Source organism: Ranitomeya variabilis, chromosome 4 (assembly GCF_051348905.1).
Source record: "Ranitomeya variabilis isolate aRanVar5 chromosome 4, aRanVar5.hap1, whole genome shotgun sequence".
Lineage (NCBI taxonomy): Eukaryota > Metazoa > Chordata > Amphibia > Anura > Dendrobatidae > Ranitomeya > Ranitomeya variabilis.
The window spans coordinates 129500808-129524530 of NC_135235.1; the positions used below are offsets into that span (position 1 = coordinate 129500808).

The window sequence follows — 23723 nt, forward strand, 5'->3', positions numbered from 1 at the left end:
TCACCCAATCGTCCTGATCAGCAGAGACAAAACACCTCAAATAAGCCTCCAAAGTCTGATTGGTTCGCTCCGTCTGTCCATTAGTCTGAGGATGGAAAGCAGACGAAAACGACAAATCAATGCCCATCCTACTACAAAAGGATCGCCAGAACCTAGAAACGAACTGGGATCCTCTGTCTGACACAATATTCTCAGGGATGCCGTGCAAACGAACCACGTTCTGGAAAAACACCGGAACCAGATCGGAAGAGGAAGGCAGCTTAGGCAAAGGAACCAAATGGACCATCTTGGAGAAGCGATCACATATCACCCAGACAACGGACATGCCCTGAGACAGCGGAAGATCAGAAATGAAATCCATGGAGATATGTGTCCAAGGTCTCTTCGGGACAGGCAAGGGCAAGAGCAAACCGCTGGCACGAGAACAGCAAGGCTTAGCTCGAGCACAAGTCCCACAGGACTGCACAAATGACCGCACATCCCTTGACAAGGAAGGCCACCAAAAGGACCTGGCCACCAGATCTCTGGTGCCAAAAATTCCCGGGTGACCTGCCAACACCGAGGAATGAACCTCAGAAATGACTCTGCTGGTCCACTTATCCGGAACAAACAGTCTGTCAGGTGGACAAGACTCAGGCCTATTGTCAAGGTGAAAATGTATTTTCTTATATACCTTTGTACTTTTATATATCTTTATACTCTTTTTGTACTGCTATACTTTTATACTGTGAAACAATAAGTTTTTCCTATCTGCTAGCTAATGCATATGTAATTGTATTTAAAAATGGCCACTAGAGTTCGGTTTCATTTCTGGTTTGTGTCTGGAGGGATGACTCATTTCTTCAGAATCGAAACTCAGGAATGTGAAGAAAGGGAGGATTCACCAGAAGACGTCATAACAAATCAGAAAGACTGGATGCTAGTTTAAACCCCGCCTAATGCACGCCTTCCCCTAACACTCAATATAGTGTTTTGTATTTTAGAATAAAGCCAGTTGGTGCCATCGCTGTAGACATGTGTGAATGCACGGGGCATTAACTAAGTTTGAACCAGCTACCTGTCTGATTTATTCTTATCCGGTACCAGATGCCCTGCACACATATTAATTTGGAATGACTGGTGAATGAGGATTAATTGTCGTTATTACGGCCCCGACAATTTTGGCGCGACCAACGGGGGGCGTGGCCAGCGATCCGAGACCCTCTGGACCCATGCCTGGATGTCTGTGGATGATACCCGTGGTGGCTGACCTCGAGGACTGATCACCCTCCTGATACGGTAAGTGGCGATCATATACACTGTATATGTCACACTTGCTAGTGTCTCAGCCGTTATTGGTTTGTCTGTAGTCTCCTTGGGTCCGGGAGGTGAATGATCGAGTGGTGAGATCAAACGTGATCCTGTGCCACGCTCTGAACCAGCAACTGAGAGACGTCGCATCCTGTGCGACCTCTGTACACCACACCTCCTTTACCGGTCATTGTACTCCGTTCAACCACCCTACCCGTGACTATTGTCTAGTAGTGAAGTGGACTGAAAAAAAAAATTGAGCTAGTTGTAGAGTGTGGGGCAGCTTAGAGAAAGGGATAGGAGACGCAGCCTCTGTGATATTGTACTAACAGGTAATTAAGATGTCCCAAGCCAGGGACCACCAGAATTTTGAGTACAAATAGGTAATTAAGACGCCCCGTATGGAACCACCAGAATAGGTAATTAAGACGTCCCGGAACGGGACCACCAGAAACCGGTAATTAAGACGCTCCATACGGGACCACCAGAATTTTTGTGGAGGGGTCTCATTAGGAGGCTGCCTCCCGACTGTTTGGGATATCGTGGCAGGATAGTCTGTAATCACTGTGTTCAGGTTAGGGACAGGAAATATTGAGCGCGAGGCTCTTTTCCTAGTACGTCGAACGTGAGGCTCCGTACTGTGGAACACCGTGTTGGTATCGCTGCCAGTGGTTTTACTGCAGAAAACCATAGTATCCTGGGAGCCAAGCTGCGTATCTTACAGCAAAAGAAGTCAGTGCCCCACAAGTTAGATGAGGATGCCGTGGAAGTCAAGACAATGGTCACGGGAGGGCAAGAGGCAGTCAAGAAGCTTATCTGCGAGTTGCGCGAGGCTTAAAGAACAAAGGATGAGAATAGGTTGATGGAGAGGAAGGATCAGATAATACAGAACCCGTGTTTGGTTATAAAATGCCTGTGAACTGTGATCTTACAGATTGTAAAATGGCCGCCGTGCCACTGATGATGAAAATATAGTCTCAGCCAGCGCCCTGTAATGGCGGCGGAAAGAGATCTCCAGAAGTGTAGGTGTGTCCTGTTTGTGTTGTGCAGAATCCAACCTGGGTGGAGACCTGCCTTGTGTGTGTGTACGGACCAGTCTTTGGGGCTCCGCCCAGACCACGGAGGATTATAGGAAAGTTTTGTTGAAATTAGGTCTGAAAACTGCTGTAATTTGTGACTGTAGAAGATACGGAGCTTTGTATCAGTGCTGTGTACTGTAGGGGGCTGAGCAGACCGCTGCAAGATTTTTGTCAGTTCTCCTCTCTTCTCCTTATCTACGCTACGTGCTAGAGACAGGGGGGGCAAAGAGCTGGGCTCAATATTCTCCCTTGTACGCTGAGGAATTCTGTGCTGTCTAGCAGGGAGGGGTCACACGCGTAGCTGTGCTAATTGCTTGTCTCTTTTCTCTGTGTAGAGGAATGCTGTGATCTCTTATCTCTGTGTCCTTGGAATGGAGAGAGCACATACTGTAACGGTGTTCTCTGTATTTTCTCTGGTGGATCTGTGTCTGGTTTAAAGCGACAACATTGTTCTGAAGTATGAAGAAATATTATAATCTGGAATTTGAAAGTGAGATTTAGTGCCTGGTTTTATAAGGAGATTTGTATCAGTGTAATTGAAAGATTGGTAAAAGAGTTGAGTAAAGCAAGCAATTAAAAGTTTGGGATAGGGGGGGGGGGGTCTCCCTGCTGGATAATATGGTCCCTCCCCAGGAAATTAAACCTCTACTCCCGACTGTAAACCCTGTGCCCCTTACAGCAATATATATCCTGGATTGCCGAGAAGTTCTATGGGCGTCTTATGGTAGTGTTTGAAGATCTGGGATTCCCATTGTAATAAAAAGCCCATTTATACCTTTTTGTAGTAGACCCGATATTGAGATTTCCACTCCGGATGATGCATTGCAAATAGTAAAAGGTTTTCAAAAGAATTTAGTCCAGCAGAAAAAAAAAAAAAAAAAAAAAAAGGGGTTAAATCAGCAGCGCTTCTTGCTGTCTATGTAACAGACTCTAGTTTCTGCCCCCTCCCTTCGTACACGTGAGTCCAGCTTCACACTCCAATACGCCTTTAACCCCGTATGGGAATTTTATTATCTCCCCAGCCCCGCCATGCAAATTCTCAGATCAAGAGCTTGTTTTAATTAGAGTGGATGACAGACCCAATAAATATACTCTTATAAAACCTATCCCTGTGGGACCTTTCCCTGAAGTTACTGCTCAGTTCGTAATCTCTTCTATATGTTCGGTAAATTTACTGGGGGCAGATTTCTTATTACAGTTCTGCTCCAGGATATAATTCCAAGATGATGGTCAGATGGTCCTTGCGTTATATAACTCCTATGCAGATGAATATAAAGAGATGTGTATCCTGCTTGCCCTTCCCGCGGTTATGGTGGTCCTGGTGGACCCAGATTCTCCCCCAATAATGCCTGTAGAACCAGTAAAAGTGTTTCTCAAACCTGGTGCTCCTTTTCCCAAAGTCCATCAGTACCCTTTGAAACATGATCAGGCGCAGTGTCTCAAGGGGCAAATACAAATGTTATTCGATAATGGTGCTCTGATACCCTGTGTTTCCCCAGGTAACACACCCGTGTTTCCCGTTAAAAAAAAAAAAAAAAAAAAAAAAAAAAATGGGGGGGCCAGTTATAGCCCAAGAGTGTCAGGCCTACCTTGCCGCTCATGGCCCCTTGCATCCAGGAGACGCTATGTCCACCCAAAGAGGGAATTTGCCCTGTGATATAGTGTTACACATTGCAGGCCCTATATATGATTACAAGACACCCGAGCACTGCCGTACAGTATTGCAGACTGCCTTGCAGACAGAGCTCACCTATGCAGGACATGCTACAGGTGTGCTGACTCAGCTTCATGGAGACAAACAGAGACCTGTTGCTTATTATAGTAGCCTCCTGGATAGGGTGGCAAGAGGAAGTCCCTCCTGTATTTGGACTGTGTTGTCTGTCCAGCTGTTGCTACACAAATCTTCAGAGATTGTTTTGAATTACCCACTGATGGTCCACACCCCACACAATGTATATAGTATCCCTAACCAAGTATAATCTAGCCACATGTCCATGGCTGGACAGCTGCGACTTCGGTGTGCTATTCTCATGCCTACTGATGTGACTTTGAAAAGGTGCACTGTCCTAAACCCCGCTACTTTTCTCCTAGTTCCCCTGGATCCAAAGGGGGGAGGAGTAGGTGACATGAAAAAGGACACTCTTTTTCTTTCTAGAATGGATCCAGAGGAACAAGATTAGGTTTCCAAACCACATGATTGTCTAGAATTGATGTCTTAGGAAACGGCTGGTCTCTAGTGTGCCTATTCTAATGCTGATTTTGAGCTTTTTGTAGATGGATCCCGTCACCAAGATGACCAAGGACGCTACTGTACCAGATATGCTGTGGTCTCAGAACATGAGGTAATCAAGGCAGAGTTAATGCCAGCTCATATGTCTGCACAAGAAGCAGAAGGTAAGAGTGTAAATATCTACACTGATTCCAGGTATGCTTTTGGCATTGCACACGGTTATGGGCCTATCTGGAGAGCCAGGGCTTTCCTGACAGCAAATGGCCACCCCTTTAAATATGCTGAGGCAGTCCAGCAACTTATGAATGCACTACAGTTTCCCACCCAATCAGGCATCATAAAGGTAAAGGCACATAGCAAAGGCACTGATGGACGGACAAAAGGGTAAGCACTGGCAGACCAGGCTGCCAAGAAAGCAGCAAGCACGCCTGTGGCCTCTCAAGTACATCACCTAGACACCCCACCATCTCCATTTGTGTTGAAAGACATCTTAGCCCGGTTACAAGAACAGGCAAGTAAGGAGGAGAAAAATAGGTGGCAAAAGATAGGGGCTTGCTTTGATACCGTTACCGGACTATGGGGGAGGGGTGAAAAGGTCTGCCTACCACAGGTACTGTACCCAATGATGGCACAGGTTCTGCACGGGAATGTGCACCACTCGAAGACGGCCATGTGTGACACCCTACAGAAACAATGGATTGCCCCCGGGTTTTCCACCTGCGCAGAAAGGCAGGTACAGAGCTGCATGATATGTGCCACACATAATCAGAGTAGGACAGTGAAAACCCCATCCAAACACACTCCCCGGCCCTTTAACCAATTCCAGAGACTGCAGAATGATTATATTCAGTTACCCAGGGTAGGGACGTATGAGTATGTGTTGGTCTGCATTGATTTATTTTCAGGTTGGCCAGAGGCCTACCCAGTTGCCAAAGCTACGGCTAAGACAACGGCGAAGAAACTGATGGCTGAGATCATATGCAGGTATGGAATTCCTGAAGTCATTGAAAGCGATCAGGGTTCCCATTTTACTGGAGAGATCATGTCAGAGGTAATGGCAGCACTGGGGGTAAGTCAAGCATTGCATACTCCATGCACAGAGTAGTGGAAAAGTGGAAAGACTAAATGGAAGTCTTAAGTTTAAAATCCAGAAGGCAATGGCAGAGACTGGTAAACCACGGACAGAATGCCTTCTTCTAGCTTTGTTTTCAGTAAGATATACCCCAAACAGGAAGACAGGACTGTCACCGTATGAGATTCTGTTTGGCAGGAGCCCCAATTTTGAATGTTTCTTTCCACAACAGTTGCAACTCAAGTACCAGGACTTGACTAGCTATGTGCAGGCCCTACATGGACACTTTGCCAAAGTGCATTTAACCGTTTTCAGTTCTTTTCCAGACCCAGACAAGGTTCCTGGACACCATCCCTTTGCATCCAGGAGACCTAGTGTATGTGAAAAAGTTTGTGCGTAGAGATTGTCTCCAGCCGAGATTTGAAGGACCTCACACGGTGATCCTGGTCACCCCCACTGCAGTAAAACTTGAAGGAAAGAGCACCTGGATTCACGCTTCACACTGTAAAAGAGACCGAACCAGTGTTTAGTCACAGAAGTGACTGAAGGGAAATGTTGCTGTTGTTTTTGATCCTGGAAATGGGGGCCATCCTCGCCCCTACCTCTTCGGCCCCTATTGTAAATAAGAATCCTGGCCCCATTATTCTCTGGGTAAACCTGACAGCCCCGGTGAATATCTGGCGATTTGATTTCTGTGATGTAGTTAAGTGTCCCGAGACTGAATGGGTGGTAGAGGGAATCATCCAGTTTTATATATGTGTTACCAGAAATGACAACAATAATTGTTATTATTAGACAGATGCTGCTCGGAATACGGGAGACGATTGGGGATATAAACCTAGTGAAGCCATGTTCCCTAAGGATAGAACGGGTAGGACTCTCCGTGAGAGAATGCATCTTACAGCCCTTCTGCAACCACTTAGGGGCTGTAAATGGGGTAAAAGTTGTTACCCCCTCCTCCTAAATCTTGAAAATCCCCAATCTGCTGATCTGCAGACGTTCGTATTAGGAAGGCATTATAATTATGTATTTAGTAGTGGATACCATGGGAATTTAGGCCCAGGTGAGCGTTTGCAAAAAGTAGTTAATGAAGTAATCCCCATTCCAGGTCTTAGTTGGCAAGAGGTTTTCTCCATAGAAACACAAACAGCCCCAAGGAAAAACCTATGGTTAGAATGGGTGAGATACAATGTAAAAGTCCAGAACATCTCTGTAGGATGTATTGCTTGTGCTGCTGCGAATACGCATCTGTACACACATGCATTGCTTTTTCCTGATGACAACACTACTGCCTGTGTCATGAATCTGTTGAAAGGTTTGAAGTCCACTGATTGTCCAGATTACGTCCCACTGATTCATAAGAAACCCAAACTAAAGGTCCCAGGAGAAGTAACCGTATTAGCTGACAATTACACCTGCTACAATTCCCACGACACCACAGGTACACCAGTAGGGATTTTTAAGACAAGTTTCTGCAAAGAGAACAGTTCTCTAGATACTGATTTGCTAATTAAACATACACAATATATATACACCAAAGATACCTGATGAACCTACCAGAAAGAGGAGAAGCCTTGATCAGCTCCACATGAGTTATGAAGAAGATCCACTAGTATATATTGATGCCATTGGAGTGCCAAGGGGGGTGCCTGACCAGTTTAAAGCCCAGAACCAGATTTATGCCGGCTTTGCTTCTATAGTACCACAGATGCAGATTAATAAAAATGTTGAATGGATCAAATATATATATTACAGTGAATAAAGATTTGTCAATTATAGCTGTGATGCCTTTTAGGGTATAGTTGAGGGTTTGGGTCCTAGCACTTGTATGACCCGTGCTGCAACCCGACCTAAGAGAATTACACTGAATCCTGTCCAGACAAGATCACATGCAGTGATATAAGAAGCTGACACAGGATTGTGGTTGGTGGATAGTGGGGACATAGTAGGCTGACAGTAATCCTTTTGGGAAGGAGCTGTAGACCAGCATGTCATGTCACCCCCACCACCAGAGAACCGACCACATCAGGTAGGGTAAGACAGATACAGGAGTATTATCCCTGGAGGCCCACTGACTAGCTAGCTACGCAAAAACAATTGGCTGACCCTGAGAACCAACCTTTCTCATTCTACAGACAAATAATGACCATATGATGGATGTATAAGTGCACCTAGGCAGGCCTAGGTAGTTAGTGAGCACAAAAACAGGTGACGTGCTAAGACGTAAATTAAGATTTTCTACAGATGTGACAAAAGGAGAGAGTGTAGAGCTATACTTTGGACGGTTACAGCTGAAATAGGAAGACATGGAGTACAGTCCCATAGACCCACTTGATGTTAAAGTATTGGTAAATACATTCATTGACGGTATGACCAAAGACATATGAGACGAAATATAGACAGCCAGACCTGAATGGCGAAATGTAGATCCAAAAGACCTGAAGGTTTCTAAAGAAGTTGAACAAATTAGGACAATAAGACGATGTGTCATGTATGCTGGAGCAGACACATCTTTCTTCTCCAGTTGGTTAGGTGGGATCAAGGGATTCCTTCAATAAGTTTGTTTAGTACTAATTGCCCTCCTCATAGTTGAATCGATAATTCTCTGTTGTGTTATTCCCTTGTATAAAAAGGTTATTGCCAAAGCAACTCCGACTGGCACCTTCCTCAATCAAGAAGTAGATCCACCAGAGTACAATGGTACTGATCCAGGGGAGATCCCGAAGTACATTCCTCTCAAGAGAGTAGACAAAATCCCCCATTCTCAGATGATGCCAAGAGATTTAGTTTAGGGACAGTGGGAGAACTCCATGTGAGGTTAGTGAAGGGTTCAGCTGCCTGGAGGCCTCTCGCTAGGGGAGAGTTTCTGAGGTGTCTGGATGAAGAAATCCACCTCCCCTTTTCCCATCACATGGACAGTCTCGAAGGATCCTTCTTTAAGGGAAAAACTTAGTGTTTAGGGGGGATTGTCAAGGTGAAAATGTATTTTCTTATATACCTTTGTACTTTTATATATCTTTATACTCTTTTTGTACTGCTATACTTTTATACTGTGAAACAATAAGTTTTTCCTATCTGCTAGCTAATGCATATGTAATTGTATTTAAAAATGGCCACTAGAGTTCGGTTTCATTTCTGGTTTGTGTCTGGAGGGATGACTCATTTCTTCAGAATCGAAACTCAGGAATGTGAAGAAAGGGAGGATTCACCAGAAGACGTCATAACAAATCAGAAAGACTGGATGCTAGTTTAAACCCCGCCTAATGCACGCCTTCCCCTAACACTCAATATAGTGTTTTGTATTTTAGAATAAAGCCAGTTGGTGCCATCGCTGTAGACATGTGTGAATGCACGGGGCATTAACTAAGTTTGAACCAGCTACCTGTCTGATTTATTCTTATCCGGTACCAGATGCCCTGCACACATATTAATTTGGAATGACTGGTGAATGAGGATTAATTGTCGTTATTACGGCCCCGACAATTTCAGCCTGAAATCTCTGCAACACACGTCGCAGATCCTGAGAAATAGCTGACAAGATAACTCCATCTTTAAGAATACCAACAGGATCAGCGACTTCAGGAGCATCAGGCACAAAGCTCCTAGAAAGAGCATCGGCCTTCACATTCTTTGAACCTGGTAAATACGAGACAACAAAATCAAAGCGGGAGAAAAACAATGACCAGCGGGGCCTGTCTCGGATTAAGGCGTTTAGCAGACTCGAGATACATCAGATTTTTGTGATCAGTCAAGACCACCACACGATGCTTAGCACCCTCAAGCCAATGACGCCACTCCTCAAATGCCCACTTCATGGCCAACAACTCCCGATTGCCCACATCATAATTTCGCTCGGCAGGCGAAAACTTCCTAGAGAAAAAGGCACAAGGTTTCATAACAGAGCAACCAGGACCTCTCTGCGACAAAACGGCCCCTGCTCCAATCTCTGAAGCATCCACCTCAACCTGAAAGGGAAGTGAGACATCGGGCTGGCACAAAACAGGCGCCGAAGTAAACCGGCGTTTCAACTCCTGGAAAGCCTCCACGGCAGCAGGAGCCCAGTTAGCTACATCGGAGCCCTTCTTGGTCATATCCGTCAAAGGTTTCACAATGCTAGAAAAATTAGCGATAAAACGACGGTAGAAGTTAGCGAAACCCAAGAACTTCTGAATACTCTTAACTGACGAGGGCTGAGTCCAATCAAGAATAGCTCGGACCTTGACTGGGTCCATCTCCACAGCAGAAGGGGAAAAAATGAACCCCAAAAAGGGAACCTTCTGTACACCAAAGAGACATTTTGAGCCCTTGACAAACAAAGAATTTTCACGCAAAATTTTAAAGACCAACCTGACCTGCTCCACATGCGAATCCCAATTCTCAGAAAAAACCAAAATATCATCCAGATAAACAATCAAAAATTTATCCAGATACTTCCGGAAAATGTCATGCATAAAGGACTGAAAAACTGAAGGCGCATTGGAGAGCCCAAAAGGCATCACCAAGTACTCAAAATGACCTTCGGGCGTATTGAATGCGGTTTTCCATTCATCACCTTGCTTAATGCGCACAAGGTTGTACGCACCACGAAGGTCTATCTTGGTGAACCACTTGGCACCTTTAATCCGGGCAAACAAGTCAGACAACAGCGGTAAAGGATACTGAAATTTGACAGTGATCTTATTTAAAAGCCGATAATCAATACAAGGCCTCAAAGATCCGTCCTTTTTTGCCACAAAAAAGAATCCCGCACCAAGAGGGGAAGAAGACGGACGAATATGTCCTTTCTCCAGAGACTCCTTGATATATGAACGCATAGCGGTATGTTCAGGTACCGACAGATTAAACAGTCTTCCCTTAGGAAATTTACTGCCTGGGATCAAATCTATAGCACAGTCACAGTCCCTATGAGGAGGCAGTGCACTGGACTCAGACTCACTGAAGACATCCTGATAATCAGACAAATACTCAGGAACTTCCGAAGGCGTAGAAGAAGCAATAGACACAGGCAAGGAATCCCCATGAATACCACGACAGCCCCAACTTGAGACTGACATAGCCTTCCAGTCCAGGACTGGATTATGGGTCTGTAACCATGGCAGCCCTAAAACAACCAAATCATGCATTTTATGTAAAACCAGGAAACGTATCACCTCGCGGTGTTCAGGAGTCATGCACATGGTAACCTGTGTCCAATACTGCGGTTTATTTGCTGCCAATGGCGTAGCATCAATACCCCTAAGAGGAATAGGATTCACTAATGGTTCAAGAGTAAAACCACAGCGCTTAGCAAATGACAGATCCATAAGACTCAGGGCAGCACCTGAATCTACAAACGCCATGACAGGATAAGACGACAGTGAGCAAATCAAAGTTACAGACAGAATAAATTTAGGTTGCAAATTACCAACGGTGACAGGACTAACAACCTTAGCTATACGTTTAGAGCATGCTGAGATAACATGTGTAGAATCACCACAGTAGTAGCACAAGCCATTCCGGCGTCTATGAATTTTCCGCTCATTTCTAGTCAGGATTCTATCACATTGCATTAAATCAGGTGTCTGTTCAGACAACACCATGAGGGAATTTGCGGTTTTTCTATCACATTGCACCGAATTAGGTGTCTGTTCAGACAACACCATGAGGGATTTTGCGGTTTTGCGCTCCCGCAACCGCCGGTCAATTTGAATAGCCAGTGCCATAGTATCATTCAGACCTGTGGGAATGGGAAAACCCACCATAACATTCTTAATGGCTTCAGAAAGGCCATTTCTGAAATTAGCGGCCAGTGCACACTCGTTCCAATGTGTCAGCACGGACCATTTCCGAAATTTTTGGCAATACACTTCAGCCTCGTCCTGCCCCTGAGACATAGCCAGCAAGGCCTTTTCTGCCTGAATCTCAAGATTGGGTTCCTCATAAAGTAAACCGAGCGCCAGAAAAAACGCATCAATATCAGCCAATGCCGGATCTCCTGGCGCCAGCGAAAAAGCCCAATCCTGAGGGTCGCCCCGTAAGAACGAAATAATAATTTTTACTTGCTGAGCAGAGTCTCCAGATGAACAGGGTCTCAGGGACAAAAACAATTTACAATTATTCATGAAATTCCTAAACTTAAACCTATCTCCGGAAAACAGTTCAGGAATCGGTATTTTAGGTTCTGACCTAGGATTTCTGATAACATAGTCTTGTATGCCCTGCACACGAGTAGCCAGCTGGTCCACACTTGTAATCAAGGTCTGGACATTCATGTCTGCAGCAAGCATAGCCACTCTGAGGTAAAGGGGAAGAAGAAAAAAAAAAAAACTCAGAATCTTCTTTCTTATAATCCCTCTTCTGCAATGCATTAAACATTTAATACTGGCCTGGCAAACTGTTATGACCCCAATGGCGAGGGTCTCAGAGGAACGTGGAAGTCTGCAGAATACAAAAATCCAGCTCATAGGGCAGTGGTAACTGGGTTGACCATATATCTACTCCTAACGCCAACACTAGCAGTAGCCGGGGATCATTCCTACGTTGATTCTAGATGACACGCGCCAGCCGGAGAATCTAGCTACCCCTAGGAGAGGAAAACAAAGACCTTTCTTGCCTCCAGAGAAGGGGACCCCAAAGCTGGATAGAAGCCCCCCACAAATAATAACGGTGAGGTAAGAGGAAATGACAAACACAGAAATGAACCAGGTTTAGCACAGAGAGGCCCGCTTACTGATAGCAGAATAAAGAAAGGTAACTTATATGGTCAACAAAAACCCTATCAAAATCCACACTGGAAATTCAAGAACCCCCGAACCGTCTAACGGTCCGGGGGGAGAACACCAGCCCCCTAGAGCTTCCAGCAAAGGTCAGGATATAGTTTAGGAACAAGCTGGACAAAAATACAAAACCAAAACAAATAGCAAAAAGCAAAAGGCAGACTTAGCTGATATAACTGGAACCAGGATCAGTAGACAAGAGCACAGCAGACTAGCTCTGATAACTACGTTGCCAGGCATAGAACTGAAGGTCCAGGGAGCTTATATAGCAACACCCCTAACTAACGACCCAGGTGCGGATAAAAGGAATGACAGAAAAACCAGAGTCAAAAAACTAATAACCACTAGAGGGAGCAAAAAGCGAATTCACAACAGGTGAGAGAAGAAATTGGACCCCAAAAATTGTTGTGCAATTTGTCCTGAGTACGCTGATACCCCATATGTGGGTGTAAACCATTGTTTGGGCGCAGGGCAGAGCTCGGAAGGGAAGGAGCCCCATTTGACTTTTCAATGCAAAATTGACTGGAATTGAGATGGGACGCCATGTTGCATTTGGAGAGCCCCTAATGTGCCTAAACATTGAAACCCCCCACGAGTGACACCATTTTGGAAAGTAGACCCCTTAAGGAACTTATCTAGATGTGTGTTGAGCACTTTGACCCAACAAGTGCTTCACAGAAGTTTATAATGCAGAGCCGTAAAAATAAAAAATCATATTTTTTCACAAAAATGATCTTTTCACCCCCATTTTTTTATTTCCCCAAGGGTAAGAGAAGAAATTAGACCACAAAAGTTGTTGTGCAATTTGTCCTGAGTACGACGATACCCCATATGTGGGTGTAAACCATTGTTTGGGCGCATAGCAGAGCTCAGAAGGGAAGAAGCGCTATTTTACTTTTCAATGCAAAATTGACTGGAATTAAGATGGGATGCCATGTTGCGTTTGGAGAGCCCCTGATGTGCCTAAACATTAAACCCCCCCACAAGTGACACCATTTTGGAAAGTAGACCCCTAAGGAACTTATCTAGATGTGTTTTGAGAGCTTTGAACCCCCAAGTGTTTCACTACAGTTTATAACGCAGAGCCGTGAAAATAAAAATTATTTTTTTTTTTCACAAAAATGATTTTTTAGCCCCCAGTTTTGTATTTTCACAAGGGTATCAGGATAAATTGGACCCCAAAAGTTGTTGTCCAATTTGTCTGGAGTACGCTGATACCCCATTTGTGGGGAGGGACCACTGTTTGGGCGCATGACAGAGCTCGGAAGGGAAGGAGCGCCATTTGGAATGCAGACTTAAATGGATTGGTCTGCAGGCGTCACGTTGCATTTGCAGAGCCCCTGATGTACCCAAACAGTACAAACCCCCCACAAGTGACCCCATATTGGAAACTAGACCCCCCAAGGAACTTATCTAGATGTGTTGTGAGAACTTTGAACCCCCAAGTGTTTCACTACAGTTTATAACGCAGAGCCGTGAAAATAATTTTTTTTTTTTTTTCACAAAAATGAAATTTAGCCCCCAGTTTTGTATTTTCACAAGGGTATCAGGATAAATTGGACCCTAAAAGTTGTTGTCCAATTTGTCCTGAGTACGCTGATACCCCCTATGTGGGGGGGAACCACTGTTTGGGCGCATGACAGAGCTCGGAAGGGAAGGAGCGCCATTTGGAATTCAGACTTAAATGGATTGGTCTGCAGGCGTCACGTTGCATTTGCAGAGCCCCTGATGTACCCAAACAGTACAAACCCCCCACAAGTGACCCCATATTGGAAACTAGACCCCCCAAGGAACTTATCTAGATGTGTTGTGAGAACTTTGAACCCCCAAGTGTTTCACTACAGTTTATAACGCAGAGCCGTGAAAATAAAAATTATTTTTCTTTTTCACAAAAATGATTTTTTAGCCCCCAGTTTTGTATTTTCACAAGGGTATCAGGATAAATTGGACCCTAAAAGTTGTTGTCCAATTTGTCCTGAGTACGCTGATACCCCCTATGTGGGGGGGAACCACTGTTTGGGCGCATGACAGAGCTCGGAAGGGAAGGAGCGCCATTTGGAATGCAGACTTAAATGGATTGGTCTGCAGGCGTCACGTTGCATTTGCAGAGCCCCTGATGTACCCAAATAGTACAAACCCCCCACAAGTGACCCCATATTGGAAACTAGACCTCCCAAGGAACTTATCTAGATGTGTTGTGAGAACTTTGAACCCCCAAGTGTTTCACTACAGTTTACAACGCAGAGCCGTGAAAATAAAACATATTTTTTTTCCCACAAAAATGATTTTTAGCCCCCCAAATTTTTATTTTCCCAAGGATAACAAGAGAACTTGGACCCCAGAAGTTGTTGTTCAATTTGTCCCTAGTACGCTGATACCCCATATGTTGGGGTAAACCCCTTTTTGGACGCACGGGAGAGCTCGGAAGGGAAGGAGCACTGTTTTACTTTTTCAACGCAGAATTGGCTGGAATTGAGATTGGACGCCATGTCGCGTTTGGAGAGCCCCTGATGTGCCTGAACAGTGGAAACTCCCCAATTCTACCTGAAATCCTACCCCTAACCGTTTACTGAACATTTTCTGACAGTCATAAGTGCCACGTATATAAGTGCCATGTATATAAGTGCCACGTATATAAGTGCCACGTATTTAAGTGCCACGTATTTAAGTGCCACGTATTTAAGTGCCACGTATTTAAGTGCCACGATATTTCAGTGCCACGATATTTCAGTGCCACGTATTTCAGTGCCACGTATTTCAGTGCCACGTATTTCAGTGCCACGTATTTCAGTGCCACGTATTTCAGGCACTGAAAAATACGTGGCACGTAAATACTTCAGTGCCACGATATTTCAGTGCCACGATATTTCAGTGCCACGTATTTCAGTGCCACGTATTTCAGGCACTGAAAAATACGTGGCACGTAAATACGTGGCACGTAAATACGTGGCACGTAAATACGTGGCACTTAAATACGTGGCACTTAAATACGTGGCACTTAAATACGTGGCACTTATATACGTGGCCACTGAAATATCGTGGCACTTATATACGTATATACATATATAAACGTATATTTCAGTGCCACGTATTTCAGTGCCACGTATTTCAGTGCCACGTATTTCAGGCACTGAAAAATACGTGGCACGTAAATACGTGGCACGTAAATACGTGGCACTTAAATACGTGGCACTTAAATACGTGGCACTTAAATACGTGGCACTTAAATACGTGGCACTTATATACGTGGCCACTGAAATATTGTGGCACTTATATACGTATATACGTATATAAACGTATATTTCAGTGCCACGTATTTCAGTGCCACGTATTTCAGTGCCACGTATTTCAGGCACTGAAAAATACGTGGCACGTAAATACGTGGCACGTAAATACGTGGCACTTAAATACGTGGCACTTAAATACGTGGCACTTAAATACGTGGCACTTAAATACGTGGCACTTATATACGTGGCCACTGAAATATCGTGGCACTTATATACGTATATACGTATATAAACGTATATTTCAGTGCCACGTATTTCAGTGCCACGTATTTCAGGTTAGGGGTAGGGTTAGGGGTAGGGTTAGGGTTTTTTGTTTTTTTCTTGTTTTCTTGTGTTTTTCTATAAAAACGCATGCGTTTTACCGCGTTTACATGCATTTTTTCACACATGCGGTTTTTTTAAAAAACGCATGCAGATAAAAACGCAAGTGTGAAACCAGACTTAGGCTACGTTCACATTTGCGGTGTGCGCCGCAGCGTCGCCGCCGCAACGCACAGCGCAAATGTGAACACATGCACAACGCAGCTTTTTGCGCCGCATGCGTCCTTTTTTTCATTGATTTTGGACGCAGCAAAAATGCAACTTGCTGCGTCCTCCGCGACCCGACGCGGGCGCCGCAGGGACGCATGCGGCGCAAAAAGCAAGTGCACCGCATGTCCATGCGCCCCCATGTTAAATATAGGGGCGCATGATGCATGCGGCGCCGCTGCGGCGCCCGCCGCTGCGGCGGGCGCCGCTAATGTGAACGTAGCCTAAAAGACGCTTTTTATAGCAAAAAAGTTTTTGCGTCTCCACATTTTGAGACCTATAATTTTTCCACATTTTGGTCCACAGAGTCATGTGAGGTCTTGTTTTTTGCGGGACGAGTTGACGTTTTTATTGGTAACATTTTCGGACACGTGACCATTTTTTATCACTTTTTATTCCGATTTTTGTGAGGCAGAATAACCAAAAACCAGCTATTCATGAATTTCTTTTGGGAGAGGCGTTTATACCGTTCTGCGCTTGGTAAAATTGATAAAGCAGTTTTATTCGTCGGGTCAGTACGATTACAGCGATACCTCATTTATATCATTTTTTTATGTTTTGACGCTTTTATACGATAAAAACTATTTTATAGAAAAAATAATTATTTTGGCATCGCTTTATTCTGAGGACTATAACTTTTTTATTTTTTTGCAGATGATGCTGTATGGCGGCTCGTTTTTTGCGGGACAAGATGATGTTTTCAGCGGTAACATGGTTATTTATATCCGTCTTTTTGATCGCGTGTTATTCCACTTTTTGTTCGGCGGTATGGTAATAAAGCGTTGTTTTTTGCCTCGTTTTTTTTTTTTTTTTCTTACGGTGTTTACTGAAGGGGTTAACTAGTGGGCCAGTTTTATAGGTTGGGTCGTTACGGACGCGGCGATACTAAATATGTGTACTTTTATTGTTTTTGTTTGTTTTTTTTAGATAAAGAAATGTATTTATGGGAATAATATTTTTTTTTTTATTATTATTTATTTAGGAATTTTTTTTTTTTTTTTTTTTTACACATGTGGAAATTTTTTTTTTTACTTTTTTACTTTGTCCCAGGGGGGGACATCACAGATCGCAGATCTGATAGTGTGCACAGCACTCTATTAGATCTGCGATCATACTTTCATCGGAGCAGGCTGCAGCTTTCATCTGCAGCCTGCTCCGACCCGGAAGTGCTCCCTGCAGGACCCGGATACAGCCCCTCGGCCATTTTGGATCCGGGGCCTGCAGGGAGAAGATGTTCGGTACGAGGTGAGTACATCACCTTGTACCGATCGTCTCAGGGAAGCCCGCAGGGAGCCCCCTCCCTGCGCGATGCTTCCCTGTACCGCCGGTACACCGCGATCATGTTTGATCGCGGTGTGCCGGGGGTTAATGTGCCGGGGGCGGTCCGTGACCGCTCCTGGCACATAGTGCCGGATGTCAGCTGCGATATGCAGCCGACACCCGGCCGCGATCGGCCGCGCTCCCCCCGTGAGCGCGGCCGATCGCGTATGACGTACTATACCGTCACCGGGAATTAAGGCCCACCCCACCTCGACGGTATAGTACGTCATATGGGATTAAGGGGTTAACCCTTATAACTCCCTAACAAAAAAAAATTTTGGTTCCAAAATTGTGCTGATGTAAAGTAGACATGTGGGAAATGTTACTTATTAAGTATTTTGTGTGACATATGTCTGTGATTTAATTGCATAAAAATTCAAAGTTGGAAAATTGCGAAATTTTCAAAATTTTCGCCAAATTTCCGTTTATTTCACAAATAAACGCAGGTAATATCAAAGAAATTTTACCACTATCATGAAGTACAATATGTCACGAGAAAACAATGTGAGAATCACTGGGATCCGTTGAAGCGTTCCAGAGTTATAACCTCATAAAGGGACAGTGGTCAGAATTGTAAAAATTGGCCCGGTCCATAACGTGCAAACCACCCTTGGAGGTAAAGGGGTTAAGAATTGTGTACATGCTGTGGAAAAATCGGCGCGTAATCGCAGCATTTTTTTCCACATCATGTCAATTCTTTTTGCGGATCTGCAGCATTTCTGCACCCATTGGCTTCCATTGTGTCAGGCAAAACAGCAGGTTTTACAAAGATCTGTGGATTTGCTGCAGATGTGCCTGCGAGAAACGCTGCAGATCGGGAGGAAGAGTGTGTGTGCGGAGAAGATGTGCGTGTCTGTGTGCGGGTGTTTGTGTGTGTCTGTGTGTAGGTAGGTATCGTCTGATGCGATGGGACTACTAGTCCGATCTGGCTATGACTGCTACAGTGACAGCTGTACTGTGTAAAAAAAAAAATCACATATGCACATACAGTACATACAACATACAGTACATACCAATCACCTAAGTCCCCGAAGCCCTCGGATCACCTGTAAAAAAATAAAAATAAACCAACAGTATACTCCCTGATCTGATTTAATCCATTTAATAACACGTGTCCCACGACGATCTCCTGTGGAGAGCTCTCACATCCGGCAGATGTGACCACTCTCCATGGGCTCCAGTGGTACAGTGACAGGAGGTAATCCTCTGCACTGTATCTCTCCATCGTGAGTTCAGTATAGTTCATACTGTCACTTGCAGCAGTGCTGCGTGGGAAAATTCTCACGCAGCAGTGCCGTAAAGTGAGAGCCCATTGAACCCTCAGTGATAACACTGCAGGAGCCATTATCTCCTGTCCTTGTGTCACTGGAGGCCCTATAGAGCAGTCACATCACCTGATGTGACTGCTTTATAGTGTAGATCATCGTGGGACACTCGTTATTAAATGGACTGCATCAGACCAGGGAGTATTTGTGTTGTTTTTTTATTTTTTTACAGGAGATCAAGGGCTTCGCATGGATTGGCAGAACAATAAAGATAGCAAAACTGTGTAGTGTTTTATTTAATTAAAATACTTTATTCTGGCTGTGTGTTATTTAACCCATTAACAACTATAGGATTAGTAATGGATAGGTGTCTTATTGACACCTCTCCATTACTAAGCCGGCTTGATGTCACCTTACAATTTAAAGATGACAATAACCCCCTTATTATGCCATATGCCACCGCTACAGAGCAGTGGGAAGAGAGAGGCTAAGTGCCGGAATTGGTGCATCTATTACGGCACATGCATATACTCACCTTGCTTCCTGGGTCCTTTGCCGCATCCCGCCTTCTCTTCCGGGTCCTCAGTCGAGCAGGGGATCCCGTTCCCCTCACATGCGCGTTAGGCCACTAAGGTCGCGGTCCGCGCACTCCCGGCTTTATGATGCCGGGTTGTACTGACCCGGAAGCGCTGTCCTTCCTGGGCAGCGGCCTCCAGGTATATTAGGTCGCTTCCTGCTATAGGAAGCACCTGATTGTTATTGTGCCTTTCCGTGCTCCCTCCAGGTCCACTTAGGCTTCTGTGTGTTAGGTCCCTGTACGCTTCCAGTGCGTGCGTGCTCTGCTCAGTCCCTGTACGCTTCCAGTACGTGCTCTGCTCTGCTCCGTCCCTATACTCCTCCAGTGCGAGCTCTGCTCCTTCCAGGATCCGGTACCCTCTGCGTAAACCCTGCCATGTCCTGAGTTTCGAGTTTTCTCTGTGGCTTCTCCGCCCGTCTGGTCCTCGGTGAGTCCCCTGATTCTCCTCGTTGTCCTCAAGCCACCCCTCTGGCACAAGCTATCGCGGTGTATCTCCATCCTAGGCTTGGCCCTAACGGTCCTTGTACAGCCCCTGGCAAAAATTATGGAATCACCAGCCTTGGAAGATGTTCATTTAGTTGTTCAATTTTGTAGAAAAAAAGATCACAGACATGGCATAAAACTAAAGTTATTTCAAATGGCAACGTTCTGGCTTTAAGAAACACTAAAAAAAATCAAGAACAAAAAATGTGGTAGTAATGGTTACTTTTTTTAACCAAGCATAGGGGAAAAATTATGGAATTACTCAATTCTGAGGAAAAAATTATGGACTCTTAAAAAAGAAACAAACAAAATACACCCAAAACATCACTAGTATTTTGTTGCACCACCTCTGGCTTTTATAACAGCTTGCAGTCTCTGAGGCATGGACTTAATGAGTGTCATACAGTACTCTTCATCAATCTGGCTCCAACTTTCTCTGATTGCTGTTGCCAGGTCAGTTTGCAGGTTGGAGCCTTGTCATGGACCATTTTCTTCAACTTCCACCAAAGATTTTCAATTGGATTGAGATCCGGACTATTTGCAGGCCATGACATCGACCTTATGTGTCTTTTTTCAAGGAATGTTTTCACAGTTTTTGCTCTATGGCAGGATGCATTATCATCTTGAAAAATGATTTCATCATCCCCAAACATCCTTTCAATTGATGGGATATGAAAAGTGTCCAAAATATCAACATAAACTTGTGCATTTATTGAAGATGTAATGACAGCCATCTCCCCAGTGCCTTTACCTGACATGCAGCCCTATATCATCAATGACTGTGGAAATTTGCATGTTCTCTTCAGGCAGTCATCTTTATAAATCTTATTGGAATGGCACCAAACAAAAGTTCCAGCATCATCACCTTGCCCAATGCAGATTCGTGATTCATCACTGAATATGACTTTCATCCAGTCATCCACAGTCCACGATTGCTTTTCCTTAGCCCATTGTAGCCTTCTTTTTTTCTGTTTAGATGTTAACCCCTTTACCCCCAAGGGTGGTTTGCACGTTAATGACCGGGCCAATTTTTACAATTCTGACCACTGTCCCTTTATGAGGTTATAACTCTGGAAAGCTTCAACGGATCCTGATGATTCTGACACTGTTTTCTCATGACATATTGTACTTCATGATAGTGGTAACATTTCTTTGATATTACCTGCGTTTATTTGTGAAAAAAACAGAAATTTGGCAAAAATTTTGAAAATTTCGCAATTTTCCAACTTTTAATTTTTATACAATTAAATCACAGAGATATGTCACACAAAATACTTAATAAGTAACATTTCCCACATGTCTACTTTACATCAGCACAATTTTGGAACCAAAATTTTTTTTGTTAGGGAGTTATAAGGGTTAAAAGTTGACCAGCAATTTCTCATTTTTACAACACCATTTTTTTTAGGGACCACATCTCATTTGAAGTCATTTTTAAGGGTCTATATGATGGAAAATACCCAAATGTGACACCATTCTAAAAACTGCACCCCTCAAGGTGCTCAAAACCACATTCAAGAAGTTTATTAACCCTTCAGGTGTTTCACAGGAATTTTTGGAATGTTTAAATAAAAATGAACATTTAACTTTTTTACACAAAAAAATTACTTCAGCTCCAATTTGTTTTATTTTACCAAGGGTAACAGGAGAAAATGGACCCCAAAACTTGTTGTACAATTTGTACTGAGTACGCCGATACCCCATATGTGGGGGTAAACCACTGTTTGGGCGCATGGCAGAGCTTGGAAGGGAAGGAGCGCCATTTGACTTTTCAATGCAAAATTGACTGGAATTGAGATTGGACACCATGTTGCGTTTGGAGAGCCCCTGATGTGCCTAAACATTGAAACCCCCACAAGTGACACCATTTTGGAAAGTGGACCCCCTAAGGAACTTATCTAGATGTGTGGTGAGCACTTTGACCCATTAAGTGATTCACAGAAGTTTACAATGAAGAGCCGTAAAAATAAAAAATCATATTTTTTCACAAAAATGATCTTTTCGCCCCCAATTTTTTATTTTCCCAAGGGTAAGAGAAGAAATTGGACTCTAAAAGTTGTTGTACAATTTGTCCTGATTTTACGTTTAGAAACACAGATACACCAAAAATTAAACAATAAAGGATTGTTATATCAATAGATATATATCTGTTTATTCAAACTAACATAGTAATGGTGTTCTGTGAGAAAGTAGTGACTAAACACTGAGATGGAAAACCAACCACAACAACAAGAAGCATGGACAGCCGAAAGAGTGTACCCACACAAGAGATCAGTATAAATAGCCTTTATTAAGGTGAAAATGGCACAATAAAAATAAATATAATTGTTTAATATAAAATAAAATGATGTAGTATGCGAATTTATGACAGGAAAATTTATAAAAAAAAATTCTCATATAAAAATATCACAATAGATATTGGTGACCCCAATATAGACAATGCCGACCAAGTGACAAAAGTAGTGAAAACAATTAATAATTAAAACAATAAAAAATGGCAAATGTAAAAAAAATATATATATATAAGATAATAGTGCAAAAGTAGATACACTCACTAAAAAAAGTTCATCAACAAATGCTGCAAAAAATTGTGCAAAAAATAATGAATAGTATGGGTGTGGAGCCACAAGATAAGAAATCAGACCTGCGGGCCCAGTGAAAAACACCTATAAAGTGCGGAGTGCAAAGTAGCAAAAACCCATTAGGGGAGGCAATTATGTCTGCAATATACCTTTTTGAGGGTCACGAAGTCCCGTCCCTGCGCACCCCAAATTTGTCCTGAGTACGCTGATACCCCATATGTGGGGGTAAACCACTGTTTTGGCACAAGGGAGAGCTCGGAAGGGAAGGAGCGCCGTTTGACTTTTCAATGCAAAATTGACTGGAATTGAGATGGGATGCCATGTTGTGTTTGGAGAGCCCCTGATGTGCCTAAACATTGAAACACCCCACAAGTGACACCATTTTGGAAACTAGAACCCCTAAGGAACTTATCTAGATGTGTGGGGAGCACTTTTACCCACCAAGTGCTTCACAGAAGTTTATAATGCCGAGCCGTAAAAATAAAAAATCATATTTTTTCTCAAAAATGATATTTTCGCCCCCAATTTTTATTTTCCCAAGGGTAAGAGAAGAAATTGGACCCCAAAAGTTGTCCAATTTGTCCTGAGTACGCTGATACCTCATATGTGGGAGTAAGCCACTGTTTGGGCGCATGGCAGAGCTCGGAAGGGAAGGAGCGCCATTTGACTTTTCAATGCAAAATTGACTGGAATTGAGATGGGACGCCATGTTGTGTTTGGAGAGCCACTGATGCGCCTAAACATTGAAACCCCCCACAAGTGACACCATTTTGGAAAGTAGACCCCCTAAGGAACTCATCTAGATGTGTTGTGAGAGCTTTGAACCCCCAAGTGTTTCACTACAGTTTATAACGCAGAGCCGTGAAAATAAAAAATCCTTTTTTTTCCACAAAAACTATTTTTTAGCCCCCAGTTTTGTATTTTTCCAAGGGTAACAGGAGAAATTGGACCCCAAAAGTTGTTGTCCAATTTGTCCTGAGTACGATGATACCCCATATGTGGGGGAGAACCATCGTTTAAGCGCATGGGAGAGCTCGGAAGGGAAGGAGCGCCATTTGGAATGCAGACTTAGATGGAATGGTCTGCTGGCGTCACGTTGCATTTGCAGAGCCCCTAATGTACCTAAACCATAGAAACCCCCCACAAGTGACCCCATATTGGAAACTAGACCCCCCAAGGAACTTATCTAGATGTGTTGTGAGTACTTTGAACCCCCAAGTGTTTCACTACAGTTTATAACAGAGCCGTGAAAATA

General features: G+C 43.8%; 2 long non-coding RNA genes across 2 annotated transcripts in view; both read left to right on the forward strand.

Moving 5' to 3' along the window:
• The window catches only part of LOC143770041 (uncharacterized), a 101939-nt gene that overhangs the window by 6663 nt on the left and 71553 nt on the right, over nt 1-23723 (forward strand). The window lies entirely within an intron of this gene.
• On the forward strand, nt 646-9050 carry LOC143770039 (uncharacterized). The gene is made up of 2 exons (XR_013214528.1): nt 646-1622; nt 1674-9050. It is a non-coding gene; the product is annotated as an uncharacterized LOC143770039 (long non-coding RNA).